Source organism: Lichenostomus cassidix, chromosome Z (genome assembly GCF_008360975.1).
Source record: "Lichenostomus cassidix isolate B80296 chromosome Z, HeHo_3.0, whole genome shotgun sequence".
Taxonomy (NCBI): domain Eukaryota; kingdom Metazoa; phylum Chordata; class Aves; order Passeriformes; family Meliphagidae; genus Lichenostomus; species Lichenostomus cassidix.
The window spans coordinates 5,102,167-5,119,733 of NC_139511.1; the positions used below are offsets into that span (position 1 = coordinate 5,102,167).

At 54.1% G+C, this 17,567-nt stretch overlaps 1 long non-coding RNA gene and 1 pseudogene across 5 annotated transcripts in view; both read left to right on the top strand.

Moving 5' to 3' along the window:
* LOC146424278 (uncharacterized) overlaps nucleotides 1-8,333 on the top strand; it is a 60,666-nt gene extending 52,333 nt beyond the window's left edge. For 2 of the 5 annotated variants that reach the window (XR_014847038.1, XR_014847039.1), the window contains exons 4-5: nucleotides 7,222-7,338; nucleotides 7,732-8,333. This is a non-coding gene — a long non-coding RNA (uncharacterized LOC146424278). Of the gene's footprint in view, nucleotides 1-6,232; nucleotides 6,795-7,221; nucleotides 7,339-7,731 lie in introns of all 5 variants that reach the window. The other 3 variants (XR_014847037.1, XR_014847040.1, XR_014847036.1) reach the window with 3 other exon arrangements.
* Nucleotides 8,334-16,194: 7,861 nt separating this feature from the next.
* On the top strand, nucleotides 16,195-17,257 carry LOC146424280 (uncharacterized; annotated as a pseudogene).
* Nucleotides 17,258-17,567: the final 310 nt, after the last annotated feature.

Sequence of the window (17,567 nt, forward strand, 5' to 3'; positions counted from 1 at the left end):
GAAACGTGCTGAAGAGGGACTTGTTTGTTTCCAGCTCTCTGGGGCATTAATTTGCGCCACTAAGCACTGAAGGAAAAGGCATCACTCAACAACAGGCCCTGACTGAGGCCTCAACAACAGGCCCTTGTGTCAGGGATCGAAGATGTGTCTAAGGCCCTGACATATTTGGTCTGGTATTGTGCATATCCTCACTAAGATACCATAGGAGAAGATCTTATTGTCAGTTGGCAGGATTTTACCCTTCACAAATGTAACTACTTATCGCTTACCCAGTGGGATTCATCCTGCAAGAGTGGAACAATACCCAGTAAGCCATTGTTGGCATGGAGGCTGTTACCATGGGCCTTGGCCCTGCATGAGATGATGCTGAAACTGGGCACTCCTGAGGAGGAGACATAAGGTGTGGTCCTGGGCTGGAGGCATGGACGCCATGATGCACACCATTTTCATCCAGGGGACGACCTGAAGGAGCACTGCCTTCCTACTCCTCCAGCTCAGAAGACATGCTTCATCTCCTCCTCCTGCTCGATGGCTTCTTCAGAATCCATGGGTCAGTATGTATATATTGCTAATGCAACTAATAAAATTAATTTGCTTTGCAATTCTGAGTGTGTTGTGAGTTTTTTGTGCATGGGCATCCTCACAAACCTGTAAAAGCCCTGAGCCCAAGATGACCTCTAGAGGAACCACATGATATATGTATCTGCTCATTAACCAAGTGTTATTAGCATTATGATCTATGTATCTACTCACTACTGAAATAGGTATTTACCTTTCCACATTCAGAATCCAGACAAGGCCACATCTGGCCTTGTATGGGGCTGAAGGATCCAAAACAACTCCCTTGGCCCCCGCTTGAGCCCTGGGCAGGCTCAAGGGGAGAGAACCAAGAGGAGAGTGAAGTCAGATGTCCCTGCACCAGAAGTTCTGTCAGATTGGTCGTTCAGCACTGTCAAAGCCTGGCTGCTCTCACAGTGCACTTGGACACATTGTGGCCAGCAAAGGTGGAGTCACCACAGCATTTCCCAGGTACAGCTGTGTCTCTCCAGGGCTTTGCTGGGACAGCTTCCCCCAGCTGATGTGCAGATCTGGATGAAGGGGAAAGCATTCAGGTATCTGGTGATGTCTTCCTTCATCACTAGAGGCAGCCTTACGTAGTAATCATGAGGTGCATTGCTCAGCTTATCCAGTTCTTTTTTTTTTCACTTGTGCATTACACTAAATTACACTATTCCTTCAGCTGGTGTCTGCATCTGTGTCTCCCACCCACCATCCAATCAAAAACACTGCCAGTTGAGCACAAGACCTGAAAGTCTTCCTATCCATTTTTTGAAAGAGGAGAAGATCGCTGATCTGCACAAAAAGAAACAACCCTTCTCACACCTCCCTCCTGGGGTTCCCTGCAGCATGACCCAGGCAGGGGCTGCTGCTCCTGTCTGAAACCTCCCCCGCTGAATCTCTGCCAGCCCATCTCTGGGAGAACACTCCCGATGGCCACCTCCTTGAATGGAATTTCCACTTTCCAACTTCCTTTCCTGCAGGCAGGTGAGAAAAGTATCCACTCCCAGCAACTTGCTCCTCCACAAATTTTGCAGCAGCAACCCTGAAATATCAACCTCTTGCCTTAACCTGGACACTGGGAGCTCACACAAAGAGCCCTTTTGTCCAAGGATATCCACAGAGGAGCTCGAGGATGGAGCAGTTTGAAATGCAATTCCTTCAGAGTTTAAACCTCCCTTGATCAAATAATACACACAAACCTACCCCAAAAGGAAAGCAGGGCAGAAAGAGAAGCTCCTCTGCCACAACAGCAAACTCTGGGCTTCCTTCTCTTCCAGCTGGAGAGTGAAGGCCATGGGATACTCCTGAGTTTGGGAAGGAATCCTGGGAAATGGCCTGATTTTGGAGGGCACTAGAGGGAAGTTCACCAAAGAGAAGGAAAATATTCTCTGGAAGCAAAAGATTATGGCAATATTTCTGCAGGGAAAAGGAAAAAAAATTGAAGCATTTGAAAAAGTTCCCAGATGAGAAGGGTTCCCATGACACAACAACCCCTCAGTCTCCTAGGTCTCTCAGGAAGCTCACAAATGAACCTGCAAGGCTTTCATACGCATCACTGGTGTCCATCCCCAGAGTACAAACAGCTGCCCAACAAGACTTCAAGTGACCACAGGACAAACCTTCCCTCTTCACACCAACTCTAACGAGTCTCTTTCTATTGCAAGATCTCCTTTGTCAGTTTTCATTGACAAGACTTGGCTGCAAAAATTGTTTTGCATTGTAACTCTCCTCAAATTGGGGGGGCAGGGGGGAACCAGAGACAAAATTTTTACTGAGGAAAGAAAAAGGCAAAGCCTATTGAGAAGACGTAAGTGTGAGTCTACTCCAACTGTAGGCCATTCATTCCTTGGGTAAATCAACATCCACCCATGGGGCAGCATTTTAGCTTTGATGGCAATGCTGACAAAATTGCTGCCCCTTCTGGCTGCTGTTGCTGACCTGAAAGAATGAGAAATGTGCAAAATCTGCCAAACACGGGCAGGGAGAGTGAGAAAGGACCTGCAGGTTGGCCGGAAAACAGGCCAAAACAATGTCTTTGACTCTCGCTTTTTCATCAATTCCCATTGTCCCGTTTGACCTGTGTGGTTTGAAATGGGGAACTCTGTTAGCAGCTGCAACCAAAATACTGAAGCTACACACTCTTACATCCTTCTCCTCACCTCAGCTATGCAAAACACAGAGTGATTTTGCTTTCACGAGAAAAAAACAAGAGTTTCCATGGGATGATTCAATTTGAAGCCATCTCTGAAACCTTCGCACTTGCCTTCATGCTTTGGGGTTGTGCTGCAAAGCTGAGCAAGAAGGAAGAGTTCCCCTACAGCAAGGAAGGGTTTGCACCTTGGCCCGCCCCGCCGTGCCCGGCCAGCGCCCCAGGAGCTCCACGGCCGCGCTGTGCCCGCGCTGTGCTTCTCTCTGGCTCGTGTCGCTTGTCCCCGCCAAGTCCTGCCCGCGCCGGGGCCGTTGCGCTGAGGCGTTGCTGCCACAGTCTGCGAGCGGCGATCGACATGGACGAGTCCCCTCTGCCCCCCGGGCTCAGCCCCCGCACCTTCCCCGCCAAGCTGTGGCACCTGGTGAACAGCCCCCGCGTCCGCTCCGTGCGCTGGGACAGCCTGGCCCGGGGGCTGCTCATCGACCGCTCGCTCTTCGAGCGGGAGCTGCTCAGCCCGGCCGGCGCCCAGGGGCCTGCCCCGCACACCTTCCGAGCCACGCGCTTCGCCAGCTTCGTGCGACAGCTGTATCGCTACGGCTTTCGCAAGCTGCAGGGCGATGCCGGCGCCTGGCTCCACTACAGCAACCCCAGGTTTCGCCGGGACCGCCCCCAGCTCCTGCTGCGCGTCAAGCGGCGGAGGGAGGTCAAGAAGCGGCGGCGCCAAGCGGCTGCCGGGCCGGGCGACTTCAGGCGCCCTCCGTGCAGCTTCCACCTGCTGCACAGGGAGCGGCCGCTGCCGGCCGGCCCCGCCGGGCATCTCCCCAGCGCCGGTGAGAGCACGGGGCTGGGAGCTGCGGGCTTTGGCCGAGGGTGGCGCGGGCTTTGGCCGTGGGCGCTGCCCGTGCTGGGGCTGCTCAGCGCAGCTGCCCCGGCCGGCCCAGGGGCTGTCTGTCCTTGGGCAAGGCAGCTGTGCCGTGCCGTGCTGTGCCGTGCCGTGCCGTGCCGTGCCGTGCCGTGCCGTGCCGTGCCGTGCCGTGCCGTGCTCCCCGGGCTGCCGGGGGCTGCGGGACAGTCCCGCCGGGGCTGCGCTCACAGCAGCCTGGCCCGCTCGGCCTGCAGCTGGCCCAGCCCCGCGCCGTGGCTGCCGCTGCTCCTTGCCCGGCCACGGGCACGCTTGGCGAGCTCTCCGTGAGTGCGTGTGAGTGCCGAGGGCTCGGTCGTGCTCAGGGCCAGCTGCAGGGAGCCTCGTGTCCCTTTGGAGCTGAGGGGAAAACCCCTGGCAGTTGGGGATCTGGCAGTTGGGGTTCTGGCAGCTGCCTCCTGCCAAGGAATTGCACAGGGACAGTTTTCTGAGACAGTTGAACGAACAGGGGAGAGCTAAATAGACCAGGAATTGGTTGTTTGAAACCCACAGAATATATTTGGTTGTTGTTCTTGCTCACCCTTCTTGGAAGGATTTTGCTTTTCCCTGGTGGAAGTACAGTTGCTGCCAAAGGAAACATAGCTGAGGAGCAATACTGACCCAGTCTTCCCTTTGCTTTCTTTCGTCCTTCCTCTTCTCCTGCTGCACAGCTGCCTCGTGGCAGCATCTCAGTGCTGCCTTGCCTGAGAGTTCCGAGCTGCCTCCAGGCCCTTCCAGGACAAGTCCAGCACCAACAGCCTCCAGCTCCCCATGGCATGGATGTGAGGAAGAGGAATTACCGATATGGCATCCTGACGTGGTTCTGCGGAAACTGAGGGAGATCAGGAGATCAGTGTCTGAAAGGAATCAGGTAACTCCACTGGATGTCAACGAAAGGAGGTGGACTGACAGCTTTGAATGTTGTTGCATGGCTGACAAGGAGAGGTTTCTTGAATTGAATTTTTTTAATTAACATTTAGTTATTTAATTATTCTGCATGAAGCAAAATTTCTAAAAGAAGAGGGAATGAAAAAGTCACCCCCCTTTAGTGAACATGTAGGGTGTGAGTCTGTGTTTGCCACGTTTGTGTGCTCCTTTTCCTGGGAAGAATCCCTAGGGCAAGGGCATCGTTCATGGTGCTGCTTTGTAGGTTCTAAGATATCTTGTTTGATGTAAAATAATAGAAATTTTTTGAGAATTGCCACTGGAGGCAAAGTCTCCCCAGCAGGGAGGGGCATGCGAGAGGAGCCTGTGTTACAGCACCAGCTGTGGGCTGTGCCTCCTTTTGGCTGGAAGGCCAAGGCAGAGCCAGGGCTGGGCTGCAGCTGCTGCTGCTGTGTGAGCCCTGCCGTGCGTGTAGGCGCTGCCAGAGCCGTGTGAGGGGATGTGCTGCAGCTGCAGCTTTCTGGTGCTCTCAGCAGCCTCCAGTCAAGTGTGTATCTGGGAAATCCTCAACTGGGCAAACTGGCCAGTCTTGCTCTCTGGGTTCCGGAGCTCAGGCACCTTCCTCTTGGGCATCTCTGTGCCAAGAGATGTGTGTTCCCATCCACTCCTGGCAAAGCTGCAGCCTGGATGAGGCTGTTGCTCAGGGCTGTGGAGGGAAGAGCACATCCCTGTGCCAGGAGCTGGCAGGACGTAGTGCCCACGTCATGTGTTCAGTGTGTCCCCCACGTTCCACCTGGTCAGCTTTGGCAGCTTTTGGATGTGTTTTGAGAAGTCAGTCTCCACCGTTGAAGGCATTTGGGAGCCAGACTTCCTGGGTGAGAACAAGGAAGTGTGTGAGCCATGGAGTTGTTGAACCAGGTGCTTTGTGTCATTGGCAAGAACAGTTTATTTCTTTCTCTTTTTCCATCAAGGAGAGCACTGGTGTCACCCCAGAGCCTTCAGGAGGGGAGCCTGAGAACAATGATCCAGCAGAGAGAGCTTTGCCTGGCACCGTGAGCCACGAGAACAGTTCTCTGGAGCCCGAGGAGCTTGGTAAGGAGAGAGCCCAGCTTGGTTTTGAGAGGTCTGAGATGGCTGCTGTGACCCTGCCTCTGGCAGGAAGGGAGATCAGAGGAGTTGAGTTCTTGTCTGCAGGCTTGGTGCTTCCTGGTGCCTTGAGCTCAAACAGGGCACTGGCACAGCCTCCCCGCTGGAGCCCTGCCCTGCACGCTTCTCTGGTGGCACTGACCCTGAGTCCTGGGCTGTGGAAGGAGAGCAGTGAATAAAGCTGACCTTCTGGCACTTGTGTCATCAAGCTGGCTGTCCCAATTTGGTTCATAACTCAGCTGACAGCACCTTTCCGCTTCAGCCATTTCAGTGAGGACTGAGGGCTCTCTGTCAGCACAGAGAAAGAACAAGGCTGAGCTTCTCTGTGTGAGCTGGGACTGTGTGTGTTTCAAGCTCTCCTTGGTGCCTTTTGCACTGCGAGTGCTGAGACTCTTTTGGGATACTTCAATACTTTACACAGATTGGGAAACTTGGAAGGATCCCTGTTCTTTAAAGTGTAGGCTTCAAATGCCCAAGTTAGAGTCTGCCTTTCAGGCCATATTTAACCATACCTGATAGAAGTACAATTGCTGCTAAAGCGAAATGTGCACAAGAGCCAATATTGACTTAGTGTTCCCTTTGCTTCCCAGACACTCGTGTCCTATCCACCTCTCCAGAAGGGCTGCCCTGTGTGGGAGGAAGAGACAGAGACAGAGCCTATGAACATCAGGAAGGTGTAATGTCTCTGTCTGTAATAACAGCAATAGATGTATATAATTTCTATTTATATGTTTTCATAGTAGTAATTGTAGATCTGTATAGATAAATTTTGATATGTAGTTGTAGATGTATATAGTTTCTGTTTTGTATATGTAGGCATAGAAGTGCATAGTTTCATTTATACATGTTTAGATACATTTTAATATATAGAGTTCTAGTTATTAATGGGTATACTTGTATTTATACATTCAGGGGTATATAAAGTTTTAGGTACGTAGATTGGTATTTGTATAAATATAGGCTGCTTTTTAATCCCTTTCTCTGCTTTGCTTCTTCCCTCTCCCCTTGCTTTTCCCCCTGTGCCCCCTCTGTCCCCTCTTCCCATGCTGGGTCCGAGCTGGCAGCCGGGCCGGGCGGAGCAGCAGTTGGAGCCCCAGGTGTCCCTGCAGCGGTGGGAGCAGCTGGTGTCCCCCGAGGAGCTGCTGAAGGATGGTGAGACTGAGGGGCTGAGGGGGCTGAGGAGAGATGACACTGAAGGGATGGAAATGTTGAGGTCGTGGTGGGGGTCAGGGGTGTGGGAGAGCAGAGAGGATGGTGGGGATGGGGGGAACCTAGGAGAGCAGGGGGGAGCTGTGGGGCTGAGGTGTGTGGAGGAGCTGATGGGGATGGTGGGGGCTGAGGGGACAGGGAAGTAGTACAGTCTGAACTGGGTGGGGGTGTAAGGGGACTGGGAGGGTCTAAAGGGACTGAGTGGGGTGAGAGGACTGTGGGGGTCTGAAGAGCCTGGGAGGGTGCAGGTTTGCTGAGGGGATGGCAGGGCTGAGGGGATGGAGGGAGTCAGCAGGGAGCCCAGAGGGGTCCAGGACTGCTGCTCTGCCAGGCCTTGGAACCAATTTCAGAGCCTCCACTTTTGCCACAGCTGCCCTGAAGTCCTCCAGAAGATCCAGGGAGTGAGAAGAGCCATCAGGGAGGAGCTGAAGGCCACCAGCAACAGCAGCAAACGGGGAGCTGCCGCTGCTGCCACCCGAGAGCCTGGGTGAGGCCACAGGGCCGGTGAGGCAGGCTGGGCTGAGGGTGGCGCGGGCTTTGGCCGTGGGCACTGCCCGTGCTGGGGCTGCTCAGCGCAGCTGCCCGGCTGGCCCAGGGGCTGTCTGTCCTTGGGCAAGGCAGCTGTGCTGTGCCGTGCCGTGCCGTGCCTTGCCGTGCCGTGCCGTGCTGTGCCGTGCCGTGCCGTGCCCCCCGGGCTGCCGGGGGCTGCAGGACAGTCCCGCCGGGGCTGCGCTCACAGCAGCCTGGCCCGCTCGGCCTGCAGCTTTTTCTTTCTCACCCTGCTGGGGAGGCTCTGAGATTTTTCTCTTCCCTCACACAAGTGCAGGTGCTGCCGAGGGAAATGTCCTGATACTGACTCAGTGTTCCCTTTGCTTCCCAGATGTTCCATCTGCTGTCCCTGTCCAGGAGGGCTGCGCTGCACAGGAAGAAGAGACTGAGGGAGCGCCTGTGACCATCAGCAGCTGGCATCCCTCCCGACTTTGTTTACAGATGTGTAGTGTTGTTCTTTAAATTAAAATAATACAGATATTTCCATCCATGTTTTGTTACATTTACATATGTGTACATTTGTAGAGGTGCATTGTATTATTGGAGTAGTATGGATTTTTATTCTGGTACATTGTGAGCTGTCTATTTATAGATAGGATTCCTGTGTATATGTTTATAAATATCTTGTTATAGGTAATAATATATATATACACTGTACATTGTTACACTTATATATTTTACTTTGTTATATTTAAATATGCATGTATTGATATAGTTTTGAAATTCTGTTTCTCTAGTTGTAGGCCTGGGGTTATTTAGGGAAGGGTACTGATATTTCTGTATTCATGTATGGGCAGTAGAGTTTTAGTAATATGTAATAAATCAAATTGTTACATGTAAATTTATCTCTGTATATAGTGTGTGGTCGTGGAGGGTTACAATAAATTAGTTTTTTTTTAATCTAAGTTGGTATTTGTATAAATTTACATTCCATGATTGTAAAAATAAATTAGTTTTTTTAACTTCAATTGATATTTGTGAATTGATATATTGGCAGCATGGGTGTAGCAATTTATAATAAATTTAATTTTTAAAAATCAGTTGGTTTTTATGTATTTGTATCAGTAGTGCAGGTGTAAAAATCTGCAATAAAATAAATGTGCAAAGTGAAATAGGTGTACATTTGTGCTACCAGAAGCAATGAGCAGACGGGAACATGATGGTGCTGGAGGTTTTTGGCCATGAAATTCTCCAGCCATGCCCAGCAGCTCCCCAGTCTCAGTCAGGCTGGCAGTGAAACCGCAGATTTGGGATGGCAGCAGAGCCACACGCTGGGGAATAACTCACTGCAAAGGCCTGCTGAGCAAACGGGACTCCACTGAGCGGAGAGCTCCAAGCAGGAGCCACCTGGGGAGGAGAAATCATATACAATGAAACAGAGGGAGAAAATGTGGCAAAACAGATGTGTGGATACTCTGGGAGTCTGATAAAATGCTCTAAATCTGTGCTGTCTAGGTACATCATCAGCAAAAATAATTTGTTAATAACTGAACACCATCCATGAAAGATGAATGACACTTCCCTCTTGTTTTGGAAGTGCAACATGTCCTTATTCCTGAGAAGTTTTGCCCTTCAGCACCTCCCTCATTCACATTAAATAAAAAGCTTAGGTACTACCCATTGTCACCATGAATGAAAACAGCCCTGCCCTGGTGACAGCCTTTGCAAAGTCTTCCCTTCTCCTGTCCCCACATCTCACAAACAGAACCATCCCCTTCCTGCCCAAAGTGAGCCTGAGGTGAGTGAGGGCTTCAGGAACTCAGGAGGCTGCAATACCACCACAGGTAGGAAGGTTTTGGAAAGCTTTTTATGAAGCATCAGTAAACTCTGGATTTGCCAGTCTTCCCCTGGAATAATGTTCTACTCATGAATGATCTTGGAGGACTCTGTGCCTCCAGCTCACACAGATTTCACTGACAAGTTTGGGTTTTTTCTTGGCTTGAATAGGGGAAAGTGAAAATTGTAATGTTTAGAGTGAAATTTCAGCTTCGGTGTAGCTGGATTTGCACCATTATTTGCTTTGCAAAGTAGAGTAAAAGCTTTACATTCCCAACAGAAGCTAACTGGCAGCCCACACAGAGAGCTGAAGGAGGCCCAGGTGGGCTTGCTGCATGCTGGTCCAAGGGGAAAGTTAGAACCTCTGTGTCTTGCTGTCTCCAGGGCAGTCTGGGGTAAGACATGCTAACCCAGCCAGGAACTGTGGATATGTGAGTTCTGACAGCGACCTGCTTCTCCAGAGTGAGGGACAAGGCCAGCCCCAAAGCCAGTGCTGAAAGGTGTTCTTGGTGCTGGAACAGGCCAGCAGAGGAGGTAATCCCCACCAAATCCATCTCAGACCTCCCAGCAAGAGACCCAGGACACCGAGGGCTCCCCGTGAGCCCCGACTCTGGCTGTGAGCTGTGGCACCTGGGAAAGCATTTGAAGGGCCAGCAGAGCACAGAAAGGTGCTGGGGGTGTTTCTGTATTCCCTTCTCACTGCACTGCTGGGGCTTTTCAGCATCAGTTCATCCCAGGGCTGTGTGAGTGGCACAAGTGCCCCACATGTAACTCAGTCATTGTGTGTCATTACAGTTCCTGCGCATACTCATACCCCAAATGCGTGACATTTTTCCTGGAACTTCCTTTTTCTTTTTGAAATCAGTGAATTTAAATGGCTTGATGGTGATTTATTTGATTTAGACATTGTATTATAAGCATACTGAAGTAAGCATTAGCACTAAATTTTGAGCCAATACCATAATTATAGAAAGCACTCCCAAATGAAGTCAAGAATTATCTATTATTTTCATGTTTGCACATGATATTTGAGTTACCTTTCACTTATTCCAATACAACAGAGAATATTCCAATACTTTTTAGCATTTATCTACAATTCCAACACTCTTTTGATTTGAACCTTACCTGCTCTTTGAGACCAAAATATATAAACATGCTGATCAACAACAAAAACACACAACAAATCAACAAACAAATTGTAGACAACATGATACTGAAGTTCTAGGTAAAACACATCTGTGAGGAGCCAATTTGGTTTTGATTTGTCTCAACACTGATTGTCAGATGCCTGTGAGGGAGGGATTGCACATGTGCCACTTGCAGCAGGCAGCTAGGAGAGGATGGCTGAAAGCCTTGTCTCTGGGGAGACTTTGCCTGGCAACCATTTCTTGTCTCACATGGACAGGCAGTCAGCAGGGGACAACCAAGGACACTGTACCCTGCAGAGACATTCTCCGGCCAGATGGTGAAAGGTCTCTCCATCACTGGACTGCAGGCAAATGCTGGACTGGGCCAAGGGACTCCTGTCAGCAGGCAGACCTTGGGAAGGGCCAGGGGCTATAAAGTAACTGTGTCACAAACTCGAGGGCTTGGTGACTCTGGGCCTTTTTTATGTCTTGTCTTTTGTGGCTTTGGAGCTGTGGCTTTGTGCTTGGGGCCTTTTGTGTCCTATCTTTTGGGCTTTTTGAGTCTGGGGTCCTTTTGTGTCTTGTGGTTTTACTTTGGTTGCAGGCTCCTGAAGTCGGTTTCAGTTCTGAGATACAACATTGTCCCAGTAGACTTAATTTCACCCTAGACAATCGGTTTGAAAAGGACTCCTTGCAGTTCCCCATAGTGGAACACGACAAGTGGCCATGCAGAGAGTGGAAGAGACATTGGAGCATTGATAAACCATCCTGTGACAAGCCCAGCTGCCCCTGCTACCCTCTCTGTCTTTGCCATCTGCTGTCCTGGGGCTGTGCAGCTGCAGATTTCCTGTGGGAAGAGGTGCTGCTGCCATGGCCCTCAGCCTCAGGCTGTGCCCCACAGGACATGGTTGCCACAGTGGGGCATGAGGGGAAGGGCAAAGGCACCAGGAGGCTGAGGAAGCACCATGGAGAGACTGTGTGAGGCAAAAACAACCAATTATTTATTTATTTCCTAAATAAAGGGTTAAAAGGACATTGCTAGTCCTACTGGTGGGGGGGCCTCTTGCAGGGGTGGGGAGATTCCTGAGGCTCAGGGGCTCTTTGCTTTGGGGGATGCGGAGGATGGCTTCCCTTCCCTTCCCTTCCCTTCCCTTCCCTTCCCTTCCCTTCCCTTCCCTTCCCTTCCCTTCCCAAAGCTTCCCTTCCCTTCCCAAAGCTTCCCTTCTCAAAGCTTCCCTTCCCAAAGCTTCCCTTCCCAAAGCTTCCCTTCCCTTCCCAAAGCTTCCCTTCCCTTCCCTTCCCTGAGATTCCTTGAGCTTCCCTGAGCTTCCCTGAGCTTCCCTGAGCTTCCCTGAGCTTCCCTGAGCTTCATTGAGCTTCCCTTCCCTTCCCTTCCCTTCCCTTCCCTTCCCAAAGCTTCCCTTCCCTTCCCTTCCCTTCCCTTCCCTTCCCTTCCCTTCCCTTCCCTTCCCTTCCCTTAGCTTCCCTGAGCTTCCCTGAGCTTCCCTGAGCTTCCCTTCCCTGAGCTTCCCTTCCCTGAGCTTCCCTTCCCTGAGCTTCCCTGAGCTTCCCTGAGCTTCCCTGAGCTTCCCTTCCCTGAGCTTCCCTGAGCTTCCCTGAGCTTCCCTTCCCTGAGCTTCCCTGAGCTTCCCTTCCCAAAGCTTCCCTTCCCTTCTCTAAGCTTTCCTTCCCCTCCTTAATTTTTCCTTCCCTTCCCTAAGCTTCCCTCAGATTCCCTTCCCTGAGCTTCCCTTCCCTAAGCTTCCCTTCAAGGCTCTGGGCCCAAGCCTTGGCCGCAGACATGGCCGAAGATGGCCAGCCTTGTGCCCAGCAGGGGCCTGGCTCTCTCAGCACTGCAGGCACCCAGAGGGGAGCAGAGGCAGCGCCTGCCCTGCCCAGCACCTCTCCTGCCCCGGGCAGCCCCCTGGCGGCCCAGCAGGCACACTCTGGTGCTGCAGAAGAGGAGATGGAGGAGGAAGGAGGAAGGAGGAAGGAGGAAGGAGGAAGGAGGAAGGAGGAAGGAGGAAGGAGGAAGGAGGAAGGAGGAAGGAGGAAGGAGGAAGGAGGAAGGAGGAAGGAGGAAGGAGGAAGGAGGAAGGAGGAAGGAGGAAGGAGGAAGGAGGAAGGAGGAAGGAGGAGACCCACAAAACTGTGGCTGCACAGGGAGAAAAGGCCCCAGGTTCTCCTGCTTTCATTGAGGAGGTGCCATTGGCAGGGACACAGAGCCCTGTCCCTGCCCCACACAGCCCCCCAGAGGAGCCAGCCAGAGGAGCAGAGGCACCTGGAGCCCAGCATGTGCCCCGAGAAGGCAGTAACTACCAAGAACAATCAGACTGGGAAGAGTACACTGGCCAAGAGCTTTCTGGAGAGCTAGACTCCATTGCCCAGGAGGTGTGCAAAGGTACCAATGGGAAGAGACCATCGGTGCAGTCCGGCTGGGAGGACACCAGTGACCAAGAGGTGGCATGGGATGGCTGGCAAGATGCAAGCGTCCAGGGCGTGGGGCCCAAGGCTTGCAGCGGGAGCACGACGAGCGGCAAGAGGACAAGTGGGACGATGTGAGCCTCCTGGAACTCCTTGAGAAAGAAGCAGAGGCCAGGGAGCAAAGACCAGTAGTTCTTTCAATAGGTGAGCTCCCCATGTCCGTCTCCTTAGAGGCTGGGGTTGACCTCCTGTCACTAGAGTCGGGCACCCAAGTGCCCCAGGAGAGCCGCCGTGGCAGCAGCAAGCATCTCCCGGGACTCGTCTGTGCCGCAGGTGTGAGCCATGGAGCAGGACAAGGCAAGGCCCAAGTTGCAGTCCCCCAGCCCCTGGCCTGCCCCGCTGGGAGCCCAGGCCAGCAGCGAGCAGCAGCAGCAGGAGGCAGAGAGGGGTTCGGTCGTGGCACAGCGAGAGACCGAGGAGGGAGCCTTGGCTGGGGAGCTGGAGCTTCCCCAGTGGGACCATGGGCAAGAGGCAGAGATCTCCCCTGGAGAAATACAGCAAGAAGAGAGGCCAGGGCCAGCCTGTGCTGAGCCGCGGCTGATCCAGGAAATCTCCAGCTGGGAAGATGCGAGCGTCCAGGCCATGGGGCCCAAAGCTTGCAGAGGGAGGACGACGAGTGGGAAGAGGACGAGAGAGACGACGTGAGCCTCCTGGAACTTGTCGAGGAAGAAGCAGAGGCCAGGGAGCAAAGAGCAGTGGTTTTGACAATAGGTGGGCCCACCGCCAGAGGATCGGTGCCCGCGGCCAGCCCCGGGCCGGGCCTGCAGATGGTGGCCGAGCCAGAGTGCCCGGCACCATGAGGGAGCTGCACGGGCGGCCTTGGCCTGGCCGTGGCCCTGCGGCCTGAGCCGGCCCCAGCTGCTTCCGAGCATCCCCAGGGCTGTCCCCAGGGCTGTCCCCAAGGCCAAGTGGTGCCCAAGAATGTGGTGGCCCAAAAGCAGCACCCGTGGGGGTGCTTTGGTGCCTGTGCCTGAAGTAAGGAGCAAAGGAGATTTTGCTTAGAAGACTTGGTCCACTTGCAATTCCATCCAAAAGCCAGCAGTTTCTCACAGGCATTTTGCATCGTTGGAAGAAGCGGGTCACACCAAGGGGCTGGAAGCCTTTCCTTTTGCCTTGCCTTTTCTGTCCCGGGGCTGCTCCTCGCCACTTGCGCTGCCTGCGCCTGTTGCAGGGGGGCCGAGGGTGGCCCTTTGCCACACGGGCGCCTTGTGTCAGGGCCCTTGCTCTGTGATGCGGGGCGTGACGGGGCCAAAGGCCCTTGTGACATCAGAGAGCCCCGCCCTGGCTGAGGGAATCCAAGGGGCACTGCAGGGCCCTGCCGTGGCCAGTGCCAGGAGAGCCGCCGTGGCAGCAGCAAGCAGCTCCCGGGACTCGTCTGTGCCGCAGGTGTGAGCCACGGAGGAGAACAAGGCAAGGCCCAACTCACAGCCCCCCAGCCTCTTGGCCAGCTGCCTGGAGGAGCAGGCCCTCAGCGGGCAGTGCCTGGGGGCTATGGGCAGCTCAGTCCTGCCGCTGTCAGAGACTGAGGACGAGGAGGAAGGGGCCTTTGTCCCCATGCACCAAGATTGGGAATAGCATGTGGAGGAAGAGCTTTCCCCACATGCAGATGGCAGCGGCCGAGAGCTTTGCCTGGGGGAAGAAGCGACCATGAGAGATTTTCAGCTAGGGCAGGCGGAAATGACAATTCAGCAAGTGTTCCCCTGGGGAGCTGTGAGACACCAGGAGTGGCAGCAGTGGGAGGGAGGTGTGACAGTGCAGTGGGCAGATGGGACACAGCAGCAGCTGTGCCAGTGGGCACAAAGTGTCACAGAGCAGGAGCTGTACCACTGGCACGAAGAGGAGGAGGACAGATGCCCAGAGTCGTCCCCGTGGGAAGAAGAGGAGCCAGGTGTAGAGGTGTGCCAGTGCGAAGGGGAGGGATTCCAGGAAGTGTCTCCTTTGGAAAAAGCTGTGCCAGGCCATGTGCACACACCGCCATGGGAAGAGGACGAGAGAGAGCCTGATTTGTCCGAAGCAGGAGACAAGAACCACCAGGAGCTATCCCAAGAGGACAGTGTCCAAGGGGTGTCCCGTTAGGAAAAAGACAGGCCTGAGGCAAAGCTGTTGTGGGGGGAAGAAAGCGTGAGCAGCCCGGCAGGACTGTCCCACCAGGGAGAAGGTGTCAGTGCCAAGCTCTGGGCCCAAGCCTTGGCCGCAGAGAAGGACGAGGATGGCCAGCCTTGTGCCCAGCAGGGGCCTGGCTCTCTCAGCACTGCAGGCACCCAGGGCGCAGCAGAGGCAGCGGGCAGCCTCGGGCAGCCCCAGGGTGGCCCAGGTGGCAGAGGCTGCTGCCACAGCCGGAGCTGCCGAGGAGGATGAGGACCAGGAGGACGAGCAGGAGCAGGAGGAGCCCCGCGAACCTCTTGCTGCTCAGGGGAGAAAGGCCCCAGGTTCTCTTGCTCTTAGTGAGGAGGTCCCATCAGCAGGGACACAGAGCTCTGTCCCTGCCCCACACAGCCCCCCAGGCTGCAGCCAGCCACAGGATCAGAGGCACCTGGAGCTCAGCATGTGCCCCGAGAAGGCAGTAACTACCAAGAACAATCGGACTGGGAAGAGTACACTGGCCAAGAGCTTTCTGGAGAGCAAGGCTCCATTGCCTAGGAGGTGTCCAAAGGCATCAAAGAGAACAGACCGTCGGTGCAGTCCGGCTGGCATGGGATGGCTGGGAAGATGGGAGTGTCCAGGCCGTGGGGCCCAAGGCCTTGTGCTGGGAGAACGACAAGAGGGATGAGGATGTGTGGGACTACGTGAGCCTCCTGGAACTTCTCGAAGAATAAGCAGGATCCAGGGGGGAAAGAGCAGTCATTTTTAGAATAGGTGGGTGTTATGATCTAATTATTAATGTTCTTTGGAAATATTTCGGCCCGGATTAAGGTACAAACACGACCATATGCTAGTCAATAGTATGGGTTTTATTTGATAGAAAATATGAGAGAGAGAGGGAAGAAAAGAGAGAAAAAGAGAAGTAGGAAAAGAGGTGGGTGGGACAGAAAGAGGGAAAGAGTAAATATCACCATCCGTGGATCCCAACGATGTTGCGTTGATCCTCTCCAGCTGGTCTTCTTGGTGGTGGTGGTCCCCCCCAAAAGCACAGGATGCCATGGGTTAATATACACTCAGGCCAGGGGCAATGTCCAGGCATGTCCTCCCAGGGGAGGGGCAGTCTCTAGCAGCAGACTCTGCTTGCATCACCTGCACTCTTGTGGTGCCAGGCCCAGAACTCTGGGGGGTCTGTGATGGATTATGACTCCCCCTCAGCTGCCTCTCACGTGAAAGTCCCGTGGATGTGGCCTGTGGGGTTGGGGGTTCTACAGCTGGGCTAAAGCTCCTTATCCTCAGCCCTTCCCAACGTGCTGCAGAGGCCAAATATGGCCACAGAGACAGGTGGCAACTGTGCCATCTGCCAGGACACCTTTGATGACGTGGCTTCTGCTCTGCCTTGTGGCCACCATTTCTGCCAGGGCTGCATCCTGCCATGGACACACATAAATCCCGTGTGCCCACTGTGCAGAGGAGCAATAGAGACTGTCAGGTTTTCTGATGATGCAGGTGACTATCTGGAGATAGTCATCACAGCCCCTGAGCAGCTGCCAGCGGCCACCAGCCAGGCAGGGAGAGCTCCAGGCGGCCAGGACAGGAACAGCCCCCATCCCCCTGTGCCGCCCCATCCCTCTTCTCCTCAGGAGACACCAGCCCGAGCTGTCGGCGGTGTCCTGCCTGAGGTCTGGGCACAACTTTTCCGTCAACAACGGGAACTTCTGGAGCCCCTGGAGACTTGGCTGAACCAGAGGACAGAGACCATCTACAGGGAGCAGTGGTGGTGGGCAAGGAGCGCACAGAGTGCCATCCTGTACACTCTCTGTGTGCATGGGCCAGACCAGGAGATCATGACCCAGAGCCTGCAGGACATCCTGGAGGAACACAGTGCCACTGGTCCAGGGCACCATCGACATCATTGTGAGGCAGTGCAGAGAGGAGGCCCAGAGGCTTCTGCACTCCCACGCTGCTGTGGATGAGGATGACAGCCCAGCAGCCAGCAGCAGCTCCAGCAGCTCCAGCAGCTCCAGCTCCATTTCCTCCAGCTTCTCCTGCTTCTCCAGCCCCAACACCCCCAGCTCCAGCTCCTCCAGCTCTTGGACAGGGACTCTAGCCAGCACTCCTGAAGTCTCCGTGGAGGAGGAAGAGGAAGCTGCCACAATGGGGGCCACCCCCGCCAGGAGTCACAGCCACCCCCCAGCTGTGTCCGTGTCTCCAGAGCAGCACCAGCCCCAGGAGGAGGCAGGTCCCTCTGCCCAGAGCACCAGCCCTAGACCCTCTGGTTCCACCCCAGGTGGGGACCGCTTGCCCCAGCAGCCCCGGCGTCCCCCAAAGAGAAAAGCCCCTGAGCCTCAGGAACCTCCCTACACCTGCAAGAGGCCTCCCCGCCAGTAGGTATAGCAATGTTCTTTCGGCTCTTTAGTTAGGAAATAAATAAATAATTGGTTGTTTTTCCCTCGCAGAATCTCTGGGCAGTGCTTCCTCAGCCTCCTAGTGCCTTTGCCCTTCCCCTCATGCCCCACCGTGGCACCCATGTCCTGTGGGGCACAGCCTGAGGCCGAGGGCCATGGCAGCAGCACCTCTTCCCACAGGAAATCTGCTGCAGCTGCACAGCCCCAGGGCAGCAGATGGCAAAGGCAGAGAGGGCAGCAGGGGCAGCTGGTCTTGTCACAGGATGATTTATCAATGCTCCATGTCTCTCCAT